Below are 15024 nucleotides of genomic sequence, written 5' to 3'. Positions count from 1 at the left end.
AAAATAAAGGTTATAGAAAACTAAAAGGAACTGCAGAAAGGAATAGTCACTGGGAAGAAGTGATGAGACTGAAGCTCTCCACTCTTATTAACTCTTGCACCATGTTTTGTGAGTAATCTCTGTCTTGCTTCTTGTTGTATCTATCTGGTGCAGTCCCCAACAGTCAGTTTCCCCTTACCCATGATTCTGGGTGACTTTCCCTAACTCTACTCATTTCCTAAGCCTCACCAGTCCTTTTCCTTTACCTCTCTTCCTTCACCTCTGACCCTTCTGCCAGAAGATGGAGCCACTGGCTCTGAAAGCTTACAAACTTCTTTAACCTCTATATGTGTGTTCTCCTACTGCTGCTATGTGAATAGAGTTTTTATCCATCCATTACGTTATATGTAAAGAGGATTTTCAAGTCATCTTCACAGATGGCCACCCTAGTTTTATTTGTTTGCCTTTCCATGTGTGTGCATACCGTAATCACCTGCCTGAGCACAGTATGTACACTGGCCTATTACTGACTATGATCACAATACCAACCTGTAAAATCAGAGTTCTTGACAAACTTGTGCTACCCACAGTACAAAAATGGCTCTGAGCACTATAGGACTCAACTGCTGAGGTCATTAGTCCCCTAGAACTTAGAACTAGTTAAACCTAACTAACCTAAGGACATCACAAACATCCATGCCCGAGGCAGGGTTCGAACCTGCGACCGTAGCGGTCTTGCGGTTCCAGACTGCAGCGCCTTTAACCGCACGGCCACTTCGGCCGGCTACCCACAGTACACAGTACATAATAGAGAAATTACTCAGTTCTGTACCTCCCCAGAAATTGACAGACAGTAACATTACAAGTTGAATGAGGACATCTATACTGATAAGGTAATGAAAAAAACTGATTTCAAATGGGTTTGTAATTAAATTAAAGGACAAGATGCACGATGCCATAATGCAGCTAGCAGTGACCTTGATGTAAGGTGTAGACAGTGAGTATGATACCAGGAAGACGGTGCAGTAGTCAAAATCTCAGCGTGACTATTGCCGTTGGCAGCATATCTCAAGGCTGGAGTTGCGACATGCTGTAGGCAGCGCAGAAAGAACAGTTTTTCTAAATGAACTGGCTCTGTGTAGGATGAGTTGTGACATGTATTTTGATTAGGAGCAGGTACATGCCAGATATTTGGAGTAAATGGTAAAATCAAGTTCTTTGGCCAGTGCAGCTGATTTAAATGTCAGTAAAGGCAGCCACAGGAATGGTTCATAGTAGCAGGTGTCCACCCAAATGCTGATCCTAGAATGGTTCACCAGTTGCATATTGTATGGGGTAGCAATAGCTTATTTCCCAAGATGGCAGCTGCAGCAAGTGGAGTACGGTACTGTAAGTACTCAAAAATAAAGAGCAGTCACCATTATTGATTCTGTCATTCCCTTGAGTGTGGTAGTCTTAAATGAAATAACTATCATTTGAGACAATGGAGCGTGGTAGTCTTAAATGAAATAACTATTTCTCAGACTGTCCCCTTTGATTATGAGTGAAAAATGGGTTGTCATCACATGGTTTATTGGGTGGCATGACCAGGTGTTTACTCTCGGTTTCAAACCGTACCTGGTTTATATGATGCCAAAACTTTCATGTTGGTCATATTCCAGTGTCAGAGATATTGTAGAATGGGATAAAAGTGTGTAGGGATTGAGGAATAAGCAAGTATGTCACACGTTTGATGCTGCATAGTAGGATGCTATCAACCAATACAAGCTGGTGTTGGTTTGCAATATAGTAGCAGAAAAATTCATGCCTGACTTGTTTTGTGATTCTGCTTAGAAGAGTGTTGGCTATAGCCTAAGCGAAGTTGTTGTTTGTCTTAATTGGAAAGCCCTGTGTTGTGTGGGTACTGGGTAGTTGGATAATCCTTGAAGGTCAGTAAACCTCCACATCTAACTGAAAACATACCATTACATGGGCATTAAAATCCAATTTGGTGCTAATGGGAGATGTGAAAGGCTGATATATGGGACGTAAAAAAAAATGTACTGCACAAGTTGCTGGACACATTCCTCACACATAGATGAAAAAATTATGTTACATGAACATGGGTCTGGAAATGCCTTGTTTCCATGTTACAACTCACTTTCTCCAACTTATTAATTGTTGTAGACACACACAAACACAATGCACGAACATACCTCATGCAAGCAACTCTTTCTCACAGAACATGTTCAATATGCCCTCCATGGGCATTGATATATGCATCAACCCACTGTCATAGTGAATCTTGGATGCGCTGATGTATCCCTGGTGTATTGAATATGGTTTCACAGCCATCCATAATGTGGGTGTGGTGATTCTGAACATCTTGTACTGGGGTTCCATACGTAAGAGCTTTCAGATGCCTCCGCAAATAAAAGTCCAGTGAGTTTAGACCCAGAGAGCATGGAGGCCAGGCGATTGGTCCCTCTCTACCTATCCATCTGTCACCGAAGCTATTATTTAGAAGCTGATGGACATTAACACTAAAATGAGGAGGCATTCCATCATGCATGAAGTAGATGTCTTGTTGCACAGCTAAAGACGCATCTGCTAAAAGATCAGGTAGAACATTCTCTACGAAATTATATAACTTTGTCCATTGAGCCTCGGTGGAACAGAGTGGGGCTCTACCAGTCACCAACAATGCTGGCCCAAACATCGACAGAAAATGTTTGTCGATGACGTGCTTCAGCAGTTGCATGAGAATTGACATCTGCCCATACAAGTCAATTGTGAAAATGTACACTCTGATCTCACTGAAAAGAGGCCTCATCTGTGAACAGCACCATTGCACTAAAATTAGAGTTGACACTTTGTTGAATAAACCAATCACAAAAGAGTACTTGTGCAGGAAAATCAACTCTTGATAGTGCCTGCACTCACTGTAAATGGTATGGATACAGCTTGCCCTCATATAACATTGCCAGAAAGTCATGCGGTCAACATTCAGTGTTGCAGCTACATGTCTTATACTGACACTATGGTCATTGTCAACTGCATGACTTTCTGCCTTCCGTTGTATCCTCTTCCTTCTAGACCTCCCCCAGTCATGAGTCAGGTTTAAATGGCCCCATGTTTCCTAAGTCAATGATCAGTACGTTCAGATGGTTTCCTGTGGAGACACCTTCATCCTAGAAATCTCTCCTGGTACAAAAGATGAGTGTGAGCACCATTGCTGTCAGCTAATCCATACATCAAATGGGTACCTGCCGTCTCTGCATTTGCCTACACTGCCATTGCACGAGCCAAATCTGTGTTTAACTCTACTACTTGCAGCTGTTGTCCTGAGCACTGGAACAGTGTAAACCTGTAAACAAGCAATGGCTTACGTTACATGGCGACAGGGGCATGTAAAACATAACACTGGCAGTGCACAATATAACCAGACGTCACCAAAAGTGCATGTTCCCCATGATTCTTACACTGTGTTCTTGTGTGTTTCCCTTAATTAATGAATTTGAGAAAATGAGTTGTAACATGGAAATAGAGCATTTCCAGACCCATATTCATGTAACATAATTTCTGTGTCTACGTGTGAGGAATGTGTGCTGCAATTTGTGCCATACATTTTTATTAAACCCCCTATGTTAGCATGTTGGGATGACAGTTTGAAATTAATTTCACAGGTGTACTTGCTTTCAGGTAATGCCCTGTAGTGTAGTTGCTACATAATCTTTCAGTGAAAGTGAGCTGTGAGCCGAGAGAGGCCCAGCAGCACTTAGGGGCCGTCACAAGATGAAATTGTTTTCCTTGAAGGAAAAATACTGATGGTGATTTCTTTCCAAGTTGATTATTTGTGTAGCAGTGAGCAGTTTTGCGATTTTGATGTTTTTGATGCATGATGTTCCACCAAATCCGAATCTCTTATCATCATTTCATCCTCATTGATGCGCAAGTCGCCGAAGTGGCATCAACTAAAAAGGCTCTGCACCAGGCAACTGGCCTACCCGACTGGAGGCCCTAGCCACATGACATTTCAGTGGAAGCACCAACATTTTGCTTGGCTTGTACGTCAAACAGCATGTGGATCCAAGTATCTCCTGTCATGAAATTGCTTGTGACATTCTAGTGGGTATCTGAACTTAGCCCTTTTCCTATCGAGGTCATTGGGGGGATTATGTGCACCAACAACATTACAATAATGTATATTTCCAAGAACCCCCTTTTTTTTTTAGATACAATGATTTGAGAATAAGACCTATTGTAGTGAAGTACTGCTGTATGGGCTGATCACTTGTTTACTCAAGATGAGCCAGAAGTAATCAATAGAAGACTGAGAAATTTGAAACTTCCTGGCAGATTAAAATCGTGTGCCAGACCGAGACTCAAACTCGGGACCTTTGCCTTTTGTGGGCAAGTGCTCTACCAACTGAGCTACCCAAGCACGACTCACGCCCCGTCCTCACAGCTGTACTTCTGCCAGTATCTTGTCTCCTACCTTCCAAACTTCACAGAAGCTCTCCTGCAAACCTTGCAGAACTAGCACTCCTGGAAGAAAGGGTATTGCAGAGACATGGCTTAGCCACAGCCTGGGGGATGTTTCTTGGGTAGCTCAGATGGTAGAGCACTTGCCTGCAAAAGGCAAAGGCCCCGAGTTTGAGTCTCGGTCCAGCACACAGTTTTAATCTGCCAGGAAGTTTCATGTCAGTGCACACTCTGCTGCAGCGTGAAAATTTTATTCTGCATACTGAGAAATTTGCTTTTTAATTGTTGTCTTTTAACCCTCTGCTTGCAGTTGTGAGAACAGAGCATGCCATTTCAACATGTGCCTTGCCTTGGTGGTATCATTTGTGATGTTTTCCAGGTTGTTTCAAGATCCACTCAATTATGCAGGCACCCTGACCTTTCCAAATGAAAAATGCTGCTTATAACAGAGGCCAAATAGCGTGTTAATTACTATGAAATGTTTTGATTGTTCATATAGAGCCAGTTGGAGGTATGCATCTGTTAAATCTACACTCCTGGAAATTGAAATAAGAACACCGTGAATTCATTGTCCCAGGAAGGGGAAACTTTATTGACACATTCCTGGGGTCAGATACATCACATGATCACACTGACAGAACCACAGGCACATAGACACAGGCAACAGAGCATGCACAATGTCAGCACTAGTACAGTGTATATCCACCTTTCGCAGCAATGCAGGCTGCTATTCTCCCATGGAGACGATCGTAGAGATGCTGGATGTAGTCCTGTGGAACGGCTTGCCATGCCATTTCCACCTGGCGCCTCAGTTGGACCAGCGTTCGTGCTGGACGTGCAGACCGCGTGAGACGACGCTTCATCCAGTCCCAAACATGCTAAATGGGGGACAGATCCGGAGATCTTGCTGGCCAGGGTAGTTGACTTACACCTTCTAGAGCACGTTGGGTGGCACGGTATACATCCGGACGTGCATTGTCCTGTTGGAACAGCAAGTTCCCTTGCCGGTCTAGGAATGGTAGAACGATGGGTTCGATGACGGTTTGGATGTACCGTGCACTATTCAGTGTCCCCTCGACGATCACCAGTGGTGTACGGCCAGTGTAGGAGATCGCTCCCCACACCATGATGCTGGGTGTTGGCCCTGTGTGCCTCGGTCGTATGCAGTCCTGATTGTGGCGCTCACCTGCACGGCGCCAAACACGCATACGACCATCATTGGCACCAAGGCAGAAGCGACTCTCATCGCTGAAGACGACACGTCTCCATTCGTCCCTCCATTCACGCCTGTCGCGACACCACTGGAGGCGGGCTGCACGATGTTGGGACGTGAGCGGAAGACGGCCTAACGGTGTGCGGGACCGTAGCCCAGCTTCATGGAGACGGTTGCGAATGGTCCTCGCCAATACCCCAGGAGCAACAGTGTCCCTAATTTGCTGGGAAGTGGCGGTGCGGTCCCCTACGGCACTGCGTAGGATCCTACAGTCTTGGCGTGCATCCGTGCGTCGCTGCGGTCCGGTCCCAGGTCGACGGGCACGTGCACCTTCCGCCGACCACTGGCAACAACATCGATGTACTGTGGAGACCTCACGCCCCACGTGTTGAGCAATTCGGCGGTACGTCCACCCGGCCTCCCGCATGCCCACTATACGCCCTCGCTCAAAGTCCGTCAACTGCACATACGGTTCACGTCCACGCTGTCGCGGCATGCTACCAGTGTTAAAGACTGCGATGGAGCTCCGTATGCCACGGCAAACTGGCTGACACTGACGGCGGCGGTGCACAAATGCTGCGCAGCTAGCGCCATTCGACGGCCAACACCGCGGTTCCTGGTGTGTCCGCTGTGCCGTGCGTGTGATCATTGCTTGTACAGCCCTCTCGCAGTGTCCGGAGCAAGTATGGTGGGTCTGACACACCGGTGTCAATGTGTTCTTTTTTCCATTTCCGGGAGTGTATTTTAGAAAAACATTCACTTCACTTTATTGTGACAGTTATTCATCAGATCTTAGAATACAGTAAGTAATGTTATCTGGGGCCTTAAATATGAGCTTCTATTTGGCTTCGTAACAACAAGACAAAGTGTAGTCCACTCCCTAGAAGATATGGATTCAGCTATCCCCAGGGTAGCCAAGTTGTATAATTATACAGTTACATTATTTTTAATAGTATAAAGGATGGGGTAGGTACAGAAAATTTGTGGAAAATGGCCTAGACACTCTCAGCCATTGCAAGACCAAGTGGGTTCTTCTTCTTCTTCTTCTTCTTCCTCCTCCTCCTCCTCCTCCTCTGCATTTGTCCTGCACTGTAGTGTGATCCACTCGTTTAGTTCTCTCTCTCCACTTGACACGATTTTGTGTTGCATCAGGGTGGAGGCTTGCTGTCTTGAGATTTATATGGACAGTATCTAATCAGTGTTGCCTCAGGCTCTCAATAGATGGTTCACCATCAGCATGTGATGAAAAACTGTGTTCTGCTATTGCAGCTTGGTCTGCTCAAAGTATGCGACCATACCACTGTATCATCTCAGTGATAGGTGCCACTCCATACCACTTGCATATTTAACCACATGATCATTAAGTGTCAGGTTAGGTTACGGTATATTGATAACTTTTACTTATGGACCGTCTGACAGCAACTGAATAAAACACAATTTTAGTGCCATACGCGTTTCGCCTTTATTTTCTGCAAGGCACCATCAGTGGCCTGGAGTATGTACATATGTTAGCTATTTTATTTACATTTTTATCACTGTGCCTGTAGGTTATAAACAGTTCTGGTGGTTGGTATTTCCTATTAAGTAGTAATGTTTTGAACTGTACTTACAGGTTGCGTGGACAGTTTCATACATATTACGCTCCTGTTGGATTTTTGGTGTTGTTGTTCTTGTTATGAACGCCAATTTGCAGTTTTTTCCACATTCCACAGCACTATGCACTGAACGCTTGTTTTAATGCAATGTTTTGGTTTCTGTTGTTGACTGTCAAATGTTTCTGCCAAAGATCAAATATTATTGCCAAACTTATGAGAGTAACTATTGAAGTATCTGTGGTCTGTTCGTGTATGCATTTGTGTGTGCGTTTGTGTATGTGTGTGTGTGTGTGTGTGTGTGTGTGTATGAGTGTTTTTTGGTGTAATATTAATTTAATTTTATTTTTTTCTTTATTTTTTTTGTCCTCTCTGTGTGTGTGTGTGTGTGTGTGTGTGTGTTTCGGTGTGATATATATTTTTTTGTGCAGTGTGTGTGCGTGTGTGTGTGTGTGTGTGTGTGTGTGTGCGTGCGTGCGTGTGTGTGCGCGCGCATGTGTGTATGTGTGTGTTTCGGTGTGATATGTATTTTTTTGTGCTGTGTGTGTGTGTGTGTGTGTGTGTGTGTGTGTGTCTGCTTGTATTTTGGGGTTATATAATTTTTTTTTGTGGGGGGGGGGGGACTGTGTGTGTGTGTGTGTGTGTGTGTGTGTGTGTGTGTTCAGATGTTGTGGGGAAGAGTTTTTTGTTTTTTTTTTTTTTGTTTTATGTTATCATTTCCTTTATTGAGTGTAGTAGGGAGCCTGTGCTGATGTGTGTTTGTTCATTTATCACATGATTGTTTTCTGCTATGGCTTTCTGGATGTGGAAGTTTTCTTGCATTTGTATAAGATGTTTGTCATGGTTGCTTATTCTCATTATTTTCATTTCTTGTTCCATGTTTGTAGGATGATGGTTGTAGTGTTTTAAATGCTCTGCAAATGTGGAATGGTTTGTTTCATACTTCCAACATCTGATATGTTCTTTGTATCTTGTTTCAAAATTCCTGCATGTCATGCCTATGTATACTGCATCACAACTTTGACATTCAAGTTTATATATTCCTGATTGTTGGAATTTGTCCCTCTTGGTAGCTGGCTGGCTTAGGTGTGATTGAAGGGTTTGCCCAGGCTTATATGCTATTTTGAAGCCCTGTCTCTTTAGGATGTTTGCAACCCTGCGTGTTAGTTTATGTGTGTAGGTCATGGTGTACCATCTGGTTCTTTTCTGTGTGGTGTTGTCATTGTGTGTGTTTGTTGGGTGTGTTTGTAAGTTTTCAGCTTGTGAGTTCTTTTGTATTGTGGAAATGTTGTGTTTGTTTTTTATTTGTGTTTTTATTTTTTGATTGAGCCTGTGTACCACATGTGTGTCATACCCGCTGTTCATAGCTATTTGTATGATTGTACTCATTTCTTGTTCATAGTTTCTCTTGCTGAGCGGGATTCTGTTTAATCTACGTAACACGTGTCTTAGTGCTGCAAGTTTCTGGCTGTGGGGGTGGTTGGATGTGGAATGTATTATTGTGTCTGTGGCTGTTGGTTTTCTAAAGATGTTAAATGTATGTTTTCCATTTTCTTTTTTAATTGTAATGTCAAGAAAATTTATTTGATTTTCTTTTTCTTTTTCAAGTGTGAATTTTATGTTCTGATGAGCTTTGTTTATTTCTGAATGGAGTTCATCTATTTTTTCACTTGGCTCATCTACAAGACAAATAATGTCATCCACGTATCTGTACCAATATATGATTTTGAAACTTTCATTTGTGGTTATCTTATCAAATATCTGATTTTCTAGGTGACTGATGAAAATGTTTGCTAGTGTTCCTGATATTGGGGATCCCATGGGCAGTCCATCAGTTTGTAGATAATATTCTTTCTCAAACTGAAAGTAGTTTTGTTCAGTTGTCAGTCTGAGCATATCTGTTATTTCTTTTATTGCGTCTGTGGTGAGGTTGCTGTGGGATGAGAGATTTTGTTCTATGATTTCTATTGTTTCTGTGATAGGGATGGAGGTATACATATTTTCTATATCGAATGAAATCAATGATGCTGTGTGTGGTACCTGTATGTTTTCTATTAGGTTTCCAGTGTTTATCACTGTTCTGTTGTTTTCTACTTTATAGTGTTTTGTAACTAACTTTTGGAGGTGTTTGGCTATGTGGTATGTTGGGGCTTTCTTGAAGTTGATAACAGGTCTCATTGGCATTCAGTCTTTATGTACTTTTGGTTGACTGCGGAGTGTTGGTGCTTGTGGGTTTTTCTGTGTTAAGTAGTATTTCTGTTTGTCTGTGAGTGTGTGTTCAATGTTTTTCAGTGTTCGTTTCACATTTGCCTGGAATCGTGTAGTTTGATCTGACTTCAGTTTTTGTATGGCGTTGCTGTTTATGTATTCCTTGGTTTTTGTGATGTATTGCTCTTTATCCATGAGTACTGTTACATTTCCCTTGTCTGCTCTTGTTATTAATATGTTATTGTTTGTTAACTTTTGTTTTAACCTTTTCATAGTAGCTGCTTCTGTTGGGTTGTTCTTATTGTGTGTCTGCTGTGTTTGTTTTATTATGCCTTTTTTTTCTTCTTTTACTAGTTCTCTTGTCAGTCCTATGTTTATTTCACAATTATTTTGTTGTTCTTCACGTGTAAGGATGTGTTCGGTTTCTACTATGAGATTTTCTATGTATTGATTGTTCACTTTGCTATTGGTGCAGTGTTTCAAACCTTTTTCCAAGAGCATTTTTTCATTTTCGTGTAGTTCTGTCTCTGTTAGGTTAACTAAGCGTGGATGGAATGTGTGTTGGTGTTCATGTGGTTTCACATTTAAAATGTAAATGTATCTTTGCGTCTTTTTTACTGTTAGTTTCATTATCTTGTGTTTATGTTTGTTTTGTAAATGTTTCATTGCTGTGTATGTGTTGTGCTCAGTTTTTTCTACTAGTGCCATGAAAACTGCGGCGTTTCCTACGTTTTTTGCCAATTCTAGATGAGTCTCATAGAGCACCATGTTTAGGTGCTGTTATTTCGAATAGAGCATCTTAATTTCATGTAGCAACCAATATCGTTCTGCAAATGATTTCAACTTTTGTGCCACTGTAGAACTGTTTTTAACCTTTACATTAATGTAACCTGGAATTAAATCGTTCTTTTGCATGTTTTGTTGAATTTTATATGCTGTATCGTCTTATGGCGTCTCAGATGTTACACGTTGACAGGGAATGCTTGACATAGCTGTATTGACATCTTCAACTTTTTTGGTCCTGTCTTCCTCAGTTGCGTGTAATATTACGGTATATTCAGTTCAATGTTCAGTTACCTTCTTCATCACAAATGCCACAGAATTTTTCTACACGTGTTGTTCATCTGTGCCGCTCCTTTGCTCAGCAACAGATATCTCACATGTCAGCTGGTGTGTCAAGCCTTTCATATATCTCATTGCAGTGGGCGTATATGGCTACTGCAGCTACCTTCACCTCATCACAGCTAGCAACACAGTAGGTGTTCCAATGTTGAGATGCCTTTGAAACAACCAACTTGTAATAGTACATTTTTTTGCTCTCTCTTTGTTCTTAGCATATCCTGTCCACAACAACATCTAACGATCTATTTTATGGAATCCAGGTTTGGAAATGAGGCAGTTTTTTCATGGGTACCTGCTTTAACATGCTTTTTAATCACTTTGATTGATGTAATGGAAATGGATGAAGATCAGAAAATTCATGTCACACATTACTTGGGGGCTGGAAAAAGTATAACTCTCATTACCAAATTGACCTGTTCAGTCTTTGATACAAGACTACCATCAGAAATTACTCCAAGGGGTATGCAAGATATACGAGAGAGACAAAACATCCACAGACTTCAGAAAAATGTAATCATTCCAATTCCAAAGAGGGTAGGTGCTAATAGATGTGAATACTACTGAACCTCATCGAAATCTCTTGACCTCTTTAACTTAAAAAATTATGGTACATCCGTGTAACCATAGGGAAAATGTGACGAACACGTGTTTATTAGAAACACTGATGCACTTGTGTCCACTTGGAATGGAACACAAAAATGTTAATTTGCAAGTCAGTCATTAACTTTGGCATGGCTGTTTCTGGCTTCCTGATTCTGTTTGCAGTCAGTGTGCTGCTGTTAAATGATACACACTACTATGTAGAATAGCTGTGGGAGGCACTGTGCCGTGTCTGTACAGTGCAAATAAATGCAACCCTTTCTCTAATGAGATTAATTGTGTTGAGCATATTGCAAAAAACCTCTAGGGCAACAAGACTACATTGACTTTTAATGCTTTTGCTGTGGCAACAGAGACAAAGACTTAGGAGATAATGTTGATGCCGTGAACCTCCTCCACAGGGAAGCAGTTGTGGATTTTGCTGCAACACTGGTATGGCTCATCATGCACTCAACTGTATTGAAAAGGACTTTGACATTGGCTGTTTATCAATGTGATGCTTTGCTAGTACCACATTGCCACATATGTGAATTACAGTAACTTGCCTTGAGAGAAGCAGCCATAACAGAATTATTCCACCTGGTATGCAAGATATATGAGAGAGGCGAAACATCCACAGACTTCAGAAAGAATGTAATCATTCCAGTTCCAAAGACAGCAGGTGCTAACAGGCGTGAATACTATTGAACCACCAGTTTACTAAGTCTTGGCTGCAAAATGACAGGAATTATTTACAGAAGAATGGAAAGAAGCTGACCTCAGGGAAGATCAGTTTGGGTTATGGTGAAATGTTCGGAACACATGAGGCAACTCTGACCCTATGACTTATCCTAGAAGATAGATTGAAGAATGACATCAATAGCATTTGTAGGTTTGTAAAAAGCTTTTGACAGTATTAACTGAATGACACCCCTTGATATTTTAAAGGTAGCAGGGATAAAATATAGGGAGTGAAAGGTAATTTATACCTTGCACAGAAACCAGACTGCAGCTGTAAGGGTCAAAGGACATGAAAGGAAAGCAATGATCGAGAAAGGAGAAAGGTAGTGTTGAACCTATTGTTGAACATAACTGTGATGTCATTGGATCTGTACATTGAGCAAGCTTTGTGAAAGAGAATTATAATTGAGGAAGAAGAAACAAAAAGTTTAATGTTTGCCAATTAAAAATCCTAAAATGATTAGGAAATAAGACACTAAAAGTAGAAGATAAGTTTTGCTACTCAGAGAGCAAACTAATTGATAATGGCTGAAGCAGAGAGGATATAAAATGCAGACTGACAACAGCAAGAAAAAGATTTCTGAGAAAGAGGAATTTGTGAACATCTAACATCAATAGAAATGATAAGACTTCTTTTCAGAGTTTAGTTGTCTGGAGTGTAGCCTTGTATGGAAGTGGACTATAAGCAGTTCAGGCAACAAGTGAATAAAATCTTTTGAAATAGGGTGCTATAGAAACTTGTTGTAGATTAAAAGGGAATAACAAGTAACAAATGAGGAGATTGAATTGAATTGGGGGGGGGGGGGGGGGGGGAGGGAGAGATTTATGGCATAACTTGATTGAAAGAATGGATCAGTTGATAGGTCACATCTGAGGCATCAAGGGATTGTTCAGTTTGCTAATGGAGTGAAGTGTCATGGGAAACTATTATAGAGGAAGACCAAGGCTTGGATACAGTAAGTTGCAACAGTTGTAGGTTGCACTAGTTACAAGAACTAAAGCGACTCTTCATAGGATAGACTAGCACGGAGAGTGACATTAAATCAGATTTTTGGCTAAACAACAAATAGGAATTCTGATATGGTATACAGAGAGCCAAATGATACATGGCATGTATACAAAATTATAGTGTGTGTAGAGGAGATAAAAAGAAAAATCTTTTTATGTGACATGAAGATTTTGACACTAGTAATGTCCAGAGACAGTGTTCAGACTCCTGTGTGATGAATATTGTTTTAGAGATATTGCTGAAAATGTCATCCATTTCATTAAGACATTACTTGTGTCTGTTCGCTAATGATTGTATAACGCGCTCAAAACAATCAGGTGCTTCACAAATAATGGCTGCAGCTTCAACCGAATGGGCAACCAGCTGTTCTGGAGTGCCTATCAATGCCTCATGCACCAAATACTCCATCTGACCCCACAAAAAGAAATCTGTAGGAGTGAGGTCAGGAGAATGAAGTGGCTACAGTACTGACCCATCCCTCCTAACCCAACAATTGAGCAAAACATTGTCTAAATGTTCTTTCAGATGAATGGCAAGTGTGGTGGCTCCCTTTCAGGCTGTAACCATAATCATTGCCTAACTGCTAGCAGGACATTTTCCAACATTCATAATAGTACTTTGCAGAGAAATATGCAATGAATTCCTCCATTGAGCATGTTATGTACAAGATAAAAACCAATCAGCTGGCTTACCCTTCCTAGTTGTAAGATTTAACTGTGTTGCAAATTAGATTTGAGTGTCAATGTGTTGCATATGAAGCAGTTAGACCAACTGTGAATGTTGGCCTAAGAGAACCCTTAAAGGACGGCTAGTTGGGAATACGGTGTGCCTGTGATGTTTTTCTCACATAAAAAATGTTTCTTTTCATCACCTCTAAACACTAAAAATTCTGAGACAGAATTTTATACACCATGTGTACAGATTACATATGCCACTTTTGGCACTTAACTTTCATGCTCTCCTCCTCTTGCTGGCTTTTTCTGATGGTTCTTATAGCAGTCAATGATACACCTGAATCAGACAACTTATAGTTCTTGATAAGAATGTATGGTAAAATGCTGTTTATTAAGGAATTATGACATAACATTTTTTGTGAGGAACTTTAGCAACATTGGGCAATTCATTTTACTGAGATAAATTGGATACCTTCTCCAGACAGGACTGGTGGAGATCTTGACTGATGGAACTGGCTGCACAATGTTTGAAGGAGTCCCATATTGCAGAAAAATGATCCTACATTCGCACATCCATGCGGTTGAAATGTTGGAATGACATTGGTGTGCGAAAGACTCTCATCTTTTCAGGATAAAGTGGTACCGGTTGATATGCTTGCAGATTTTCAGTTGCCCATATTCTTCGATTCTGTGTATTGACATGTCCTTGGAGATGGAAATCGGTGTTGTATGTCCACAGACTGTTCCATGGGCATTCGTTCTCCATTTCCATGCAAGCAAGAAATGCCAGAGCAGATGTTTGTCTTTCTTGCAGATCAACAGGAAGCAACCCCTGAACATGAGTGATTTTATGTGGATAGCAATGCAGGATGTTTCATAGGATTTTATGCTCTGTGCTCACAGGTGTGCCCAATGTTCAGGCATTTCCCCATGCACCACATGTTTGCACACGACTGTTCGACCCCTCCTGCAATGCTGTGGCCACATATTTGGCAGACTTTGGATCATCTGCTTTCCTCCCTATGCCACATGACACTTCGGAAGAACCTGTCTTTTTGAATTTTGTTATCTTTTTTCCAGATTCTTAGCAGATAACAGACCGATGCCCTTTTTTATACCCTCGAGTGTACCAGAACTTCTGCAGGGCTACTGGCACACAGTTACTTCTCATGTAAAAAAGCTTTACCAGCAGCACACAATCCTTCATGGTGACAGTCATGTTGGATATGTAGGATGCAAATTGAGGAACAGTGAGGGCGTCATATTCTGATGCTTACAGCACCATCTATTCATCAAATTTTTGTTAATTTTTTCTTGCCTCATTAATTTTCCCCCTGTGTCAATAATATGCTGTTCAAATTTGACCTCATTCAGAGCAGTGGTTCTCTTTCTACGGTGTTTTGAAACTGGAATTTTAGTTATGGGCACCCTGTAGATTGTGAT

At 41.4% G+C, this 15024-nt stretch overlaps 1 protein-coding gene across 1 annotated transcript in view; it reads left to right on the top strand.

The window, feature by feature from the left end:
- LOC126475239 (ATP-dependent RNA helicase DHX8) overlaps nucleotides 1–15024 on the top strand; it is a 135197-nt gene that overhangs the window by 96018 nt on the left and 24155 nt on the right. The gene's annotated exons all lie outside the window — the stretch shown is intronic.

Source organism: Schistocerca serialis, chromosome 4 (assembly GCF_023864345.2).
Source record: "Schistocerca serialis cubense isolate TAMUIC-IGC-003099 chromosome 4, iqSchSeri2.2, whole genome shotgun sequence".
NCBI lineage: Eukaryota > Metazoa > Arthropoda > Insecta > Orthoptera > Acrididae > Schistocerca > Schistocerca serialis.
The sequence above is the reverse complement of the archived record's forward strand: the minus strand, read 5'-3'. Positions and strand labels throughout refer to the sequence as shown.